The sequence below is a fragment of the Oncorhynchus masou genome, unplaced genomic scaffold (assembly GCF_036934945.1).
Source record: "Oncorhynchus masou masou isolate Uvic2021 unplaced genomic scaffold, UVic_Omas_1.1 unplaced_scaffold_1023, whole genome shotgun sequence".
Lineage (NCBI taxonomy): Eukaryota > Metazoa > Chordata > Actinopteri > Salmoniformes > Salmonidae > Oncorhynchus > Oncorhynchus masou.
This window is the reverse complement of record NW_026999918.1, coordinates 234250-240524: the sequence shown is the minus strand read 5'-3', so window position 1 is coordinate 240524 and position 6275 is coordinate 234250. Positions and strand designations below refer to the sequence as shown.

The 6275-nt window shown below is 43.9% G+C and overlaps 1 pseudogene; it reads left to right on the top strand.

Moving 5' to 3' along the window:
• Positions 1 to 424: 424 nt before the first annotated feature.
• Positions 425 to 3316, top strand: LOC135528706 (cytochrome P450 3A27-like; annotated as a pseudogene).
• Positions 3317 to 6275: the final 2959 nt, after the last annotated feature.

Here is a 6275-nt window from a genome sequence, read left to right as displayed (position 1 = left end):
TACAAAGACACACCTGTAAACTACTGTTACAAACACACACCTGTAAACTACTATTACAAAGCACACACCTGTAAACTACTGTTACAAACACACACCTGTAAACTACTGTTACAAACACACACCTGTAAACTACTGTTACAAACACACACCTGTAATCTACTGTTACAAACACACACCTGTTACAAACACACACCTGTAAACTACTATTACAAAGACACACACCTGTAAACTACTGTTACAAACACACACCTGTAAACTACTGTTACAAACACACACCTGTAAACTACTGTTTCAAACACACACCTGTAATCTACTGATACAAACACACACCTGTAAACTACTGTTACAAACACACACCTGTAAACTACTGTTACAAACACACAACTGTAAACTACTGTCACAAACACACACCTGTAATCTACTGTTACAAACAATCACGTGTTACAAACATATTCTCTCTCCTATTCCCTCCTCTCCTCTCTCTCCCTCCGCAGGACTGACTGATCATGAGATCTTGTCTCAGGCCATGATCTTCATCTTCGGTGGCTACGAGACCAGCAGCAGTACTATGAGTTTCCTGGCCTATAACCTGGCAACCAACCCCCACACCATGACCACACCATGACCAAACTGCAGGAGGAGATAGATACTGTGTTCCCCAACAAGGTAACCTCCACACCATGACCAAACTGCAGGAGGAGATAGATACTGTGTTCTCCAACAGATGTGGTGAGGTTTTGATGTGTATGTAACCTCGGTGCAGGCTCCAATCCAGTACGAAGCTCTGATGCAGATGGACTATTTGGACTGTGTGTTGAACGAGTCTATGAGACTGTACCCCATCGCCCTCGACTGGAGAGGGTCGCCAAGAAGACGGTGGAGATTAACGGCATCGTCATCCCCAAAGACTGCGTTGTCCTGGTTCCCACGTGGACCCTCCACCGTGACCCAGAGATCTGGTCCAACCCTGAGGAGTTCAAACCAGAGAGGTACTGGACCGCACCGTAACCACAGCACAACCATAACACAACCTTAATACAACCACAGTACAACCATAACACAACTTAACCACAAATCAACTACCACACAATGTTTAATGTGTCTGAACCCCCACCACAAATCAACTACAACACAATGTTTAATGTGTCTGGACCACAACCACAAATCAACTACAATACAATGTGTAATGTGTCTGCCCTCCCCCTGTCCAGGTTCAGTAAGGAGAACAAGGAGCCTATTGATCCATACACGTACATGCCGTTTGGGGCGGGGCCCAGGAACTGTATCGGGATGCGATTCGCCATGATCATGATCAAACTGGCCATGGTTGAGCTCCTCCAGAGTTTCACTTTCTCCGTCTGCGACGAGACCGAGGTGAGACGCTCACCTGAGCAGACAGAATATGACATCATCAAACATCAGTATCTGTTTCAGCATGGTCAGCACCTGTTTTAACATGGACCTGTTTTAACATGGTCACCACCTGTTTTAGCATGGTCGCCACCTGTTTTAGCATGGTCACCACCTGTTTTAACATGGTCACCACCTGTTTTAACATGGTCACCACCTGTTTTAACATGGTCACCACCTGTTTTAACATGGTCACCACCTGTTTTAACATGGACCTGTTATAACATGGTCACCTCCTGTTCAACATGGTCACCTCCTGTTCAACATGGTCACCACCTGTTCAACATGGTCACCACCTGTTCAACATGGTCACCACCTGTTCAACATGGTCACCACCTGTTTTAACATGGTCACCTCTTGTTCAACATGGTCACCTCCTGTTCAACATGGTCACCTCCTGTTCAACATGGTCACCACCTGTTCAACATGGTCACCACCTGTTCAACATGGTCACCACCTGTTCAACATGGTCACCTCCTGTTTTAACATGGACCTGTTTTAACATGGTCACCTCGTGTTCAACATGGTCACCACCTGTTCAACATGGTCACCACCTGCTCAACACGGTCACCACCTGTTCAACATGGTCACCACCTGTTCAACATGGTCACCACCTGTTCAACATGGTCACCACCTGTTCAACATGGTCACCTCCTGTTCAACATGGTCACCACCTGTTTTAACATGGTCACCACCTGTTTTAACATGGTCACCGCCTGTTTTAACATGGTCACCACCTGTTTTACCATGGACCTGTTTTAACATGGTCAGCACCTGTTTTAACATGGTCACCTCCTGTTTTAACATGGACCTGTTTTAACGTGGTCAGCACCTGTTTTAACATGGCCCTGTTTTAACATGGTCACCACCTGTTTTAACATGGTCTGTTATTCTCTATAGATCCCTTTGGAGATTGACAACCAGGGTTTTCTGATGCCAAAGCGACCAATCAAACTGAGGCTGGAGCACCGTAGCAACACCCTTAGCAACACCACCGCCACCTCTCTGTAGAGTCCAACAACGTGACCGAATGCTGGAGCACCCCACCCTGTATTACCCTAGAGCACCCCACCCTACCCTAGGGCACCCTACCCTTCCCTGGAGAACCCTACCATATACAGTGGGGCAAACAAGTATTTAGTCAGCCACCAATTGTGCAAGTTCTCCCAATTAAAAAGACGAGAGGCCTGTAATTTTCATCATAGGTCCACTTCAACTATGACAGACAAAATTATTTAAAAAAATCCAGAAAATCACATTGTATGATTTTTTATTAATTTATTTGCAAATGATGGTGGAAAATAAGTATTTGGTCACCTACAAACAAGCAAGATTTCTGGTTCTCACAGACCTGTAACTTCTTCTTTGAGAGGCTCCTCTGTCCTCCACTCGTTACCTGTATTAATAGCAACTGTTTGAACTTGTTATCAGTAGAAAAGACACCTGTCCACAACCTCAAACAGTCACACACACAATGAATGTTCAGTTCAATCAGAAATGACCTTTAAAATGGCACATAGCTGACAAAGCGCTGGGATTGAATCCTGGTCTCAGTCTCATGCTTGGTTTGAGTAGGACTCAGAAACCCATTTCCACCAGATAACAGAGATAGAAATACTATGGATGCATTAGAGGTACATGTCTTGTTAAAGTTAAACACCAGGGGTATTAAATCCATGGCATGATGTCATGTCTGGATCCTGCACACTGGTGGCTGGAATTCTCCTAGAATGTAGAACTCTAGCTGGTGTTCTCTAGAACTATACTCTCATTCTGTTCCTCTGGGTGTTCTGCTGTCCAGTCATTCCAAAATAGAATCTTTACTGTCTGTTGAGATGATCCCTGCAGCTGCTTGGTTTTAACTTGAATCATCACAAACCAATAAAATCCTCACACTAATGAACAAGGTCGTCTGTGTATTTATTAACATTTATAAGACAAACGTAAGACACAAACACCCACAAATATACATGAGAACAATCAATACAGATTTGTGTTATTTATCAAGACATACTGTATTTATAACTTAGTTCAGCTCGGACTAATTGTAGTGTGACGACTTGGTCATCCACACGTTTCTTTTCAGATCCCAATACCGCCCCTGTGTGGCCGTTGGATGTAAATACACAGCCCAGGTCCCATTACAAACTATTAATCCACTGTCCACATTTTACATTTTACGGGCAGTTAGAAAAGCCAAGGTTAGCTTTTTTTTGCTTCCTGCAACACAAACTCAAAAAAGTTCTGGGACACTGTAAAGTCCATGGAGAATAAGAACACCTCCTCCCAGCTGCCCACTGCACTGAAGATAGGAAACACTGTCACCAATGATAATTCCACCATAATTGAGAATTTCAATAAGCATTTTTCTACAGCTGGCCATGCTTTCCACCTGGCTACTCCTACCCCGGTCAACAGCACTGCACCCCCCGCAGCAACTCGCCCAAACCTTCCCCATTTCTCCTTCTCCCAAATCCGTTCAGCTGATGTTCTGAAAGAGCTGCAAAATCTGGACCCCTACAAATCAGCCGGGCTAGACAATCTGGACCCTTTCTTTCTAAAAATGATCTGCCGAAATTGTTGCCAACCCTATTACTAGCCTGTTCAACCTCTCTTTCGTGTCATCTGAGATTCCCAAAGATTGGAAAGCAGCTGCGGTCATCCCCCTCTTCAAAGGGGGGGGACACTCTTGACCCAAACTGCTACAGACCTATATCTATCCTACCATGCCTTTCTAAGGTCTTCGAAAGCCAAGTCAACAAACAGATTACCGACCATTTCGAATCTCACCATACCTTCTCTGCTATGCAATCTGGTTTCAGAGCTGGTCATGGGTGCACCTCAGCCACGCTCAAGGTCCTAAACGATATCTTAACCGCCATCGATAAGAAACATTACTGTGCAGCCCTATTCATTGATCTGGCCAAGGCTTTCGACTCTGTCAATCACCACATCCTCATCGGCAGACTCGACAGCCTTGGTTTCTCAAATGATTGCCTCGCCTGGTTCACCAACTACTTCTCTGATAGAGTTCAGTGTGTCAAATCGGAGGGTCTGCTCTCCGGACCTCTGGCAGTCTCTATGAGGGTGCCACAGGGTTCAATTCTTGGACCGACTCTCTTCTCTGTATACAACAATGAGGTCGCTCTTGCTGCTGGTGAGTCTCTGAATCCACCTCTACGCAGACGACACGATTCTGTTTACTTCTGGCCCTTCTTTGGACACTGTGTTAACAACACTCCAGGCAAGCTTCAATGCCATACAACTCTCCTTCCGTGGCCTCCAATTGCCCCTTAAATACAAGCAAAACTAAATGCATGCTCTTCAACCGATAACTACCTGCACCTGCCCGCCTGTCCAACATCACTACTCTGGACGGCTCTGACTTAGAATACGTGGACAACTACAAATACTTAGGTGTCTGGTTAGACTGTAAACTCTCCTTCCAGACCCATATCAAACATCTCCAATCCAAAGTTAAATCTAGAATTAATAGGCTTCCTATTTCGCAACAAAGCATCCTTCACTCATGCTGCCAAACATACCCTTGTAAAACTGACCATCCTACCAATCCTCGACTTTGGCGATGTCATTTACAAAATAGCCTCCAATACCCTACTCAACAAATTGGATGCAGTCTATCACAGTGCAATCCGTTTTGTCACCAAAGCCGCTATACTACCCACCATTGCGTCCTCTACGGTCTCGTTGGTTTGCCCTAAGCTTCGCTCGTCTCCAAACCCATTGGCTCCATGTCATCTACAAGACCCTGCTAGGTAAAGTCCCCCCTTATCTCAGCTCGCTGGTCACCATAGCATCTCCCACCTGTAGCTACGCTCAGCAGGTATATCTCTCGTCACCCCAAAACCAATTCTTTCTTTGGCCGCCTCTCCTTCCAGTTCTCTGCCAATGACTGGAGCGAACTACAAAAATCTCTGAAACTGGAAACACTTATCTCCCTCACTAGCTTTAAGCACTAACTGTCAGAGCAGATCACCGATTGTATTTTATTTATTTATTTATTTTGCTCCTTTGCACCCCATTATTTTTAATTTCTACTTTGCACATTTTTCCATTGCAAATCTACCATTCCAGTGTTTTACTTGCTATATTGTATTTGCTGCCACCTTGGCCTTTTTGCCTTTACCTCCCTTATCTCACCTCATTTGCTCACATCGTATATAGACTTGTTTATACTGTATTATTGATTGTATGTTTGTTTTACTCCATGTGTAACTCTGTGTCGTTGTATGTGTCGAACTGCTTTGCTTTATCTTGGCCAGGTTGCAATTGTAAATGAGAACTTTGTTCTCAACTTGCCTACCTGGTTAATTAAATAAAGGTGAAATAAAAAATAAATAAAAAATAAAGAAAATAAAGACAAACCTTAATTTATCCCAGTAGAAACTCTCATTTTGCTCTGTTGTTTCCTTTTAGTTCTTAAACGTTAAACTGTTTCCGCAATGAATCTGCCCCTGCTCTCTCTGTGAATCATTCACCATCCCTCCCTGATTCACTTTCACCTCTCACAGTCTCCCTCTAATCTCCTTATTGTGTTTGTGTGGTGAACATTTGCCTGAGCAACAATAGTAGAATCGGTGGTCGGTTTTCAAAATAAAAGTTACCCATTGAATCGGATGCAAACGGAAATAAATTGTGGAATCATGCAACAATCCTGGAGGGCCTTTAGGTTGATAAACATATATAATACATTCAACAAAAGACAATAATTAGTTCATTTGACACCAAATAAAATCTGTTAAAATTGCTCTGTGGATGTTTAGTATTCAGGGACTGCAACATACCTTCAACGTGCAGCCTTATGGATCCTGGGTTCATGACATATCGTACCAGCCTTATGGATC